We start from the raw sequence: 363 nt of genomic DNA, 5'->3' as shown, positions 1-363 counted from the left end.
AAAGATGGTTATGTTTCCTAAGCATAGACATGTGTTGTAATTTGATGAACGAGATCACATCATTAGGAGAATGATGTGATGGACATGACCCATCCATTAGCTTAGCATTATGATCATGTTAGTTTCATTACTACTGCTTTCTTCATGACTTATACAAGTTCCTCAGACTATGAGATTATGCAACTCCCGAATACCGGAGGAACACTTTGTGTGCTACCAAACATCACAACGTAAAATGGTGATTATAAAGGTGCTCAACAGGTGTCTCCAAAGGTGTTTGTTGGGCTCGCATAGATCAAGATTAGGATTTGTTACTCCGTGTTTCGGAGAGGTATCTCTGGGCCCTCTCGGTAATACTCATCA

This window comes from Triticum dicoccoides, chromosome 3B (assembly GCF_002162155.2).
Source record: "Triticum dicoccoides isolate Atlit2015 ecotype Zavitan chromosome 3B, WEW_v2.0, whole genome shotgun sequence".
Lineage (NCBI taxonomy): Eukaryota > Viridiplantae > Streptophyta > Magnoliopsida > Poales > Poaceae > Triticum > Triticum dicoccoides.
The sequence above is the reverse complement of the archived record's forward strand: the minus strand, read 5'-3'. Positions refer to the sequence as shown.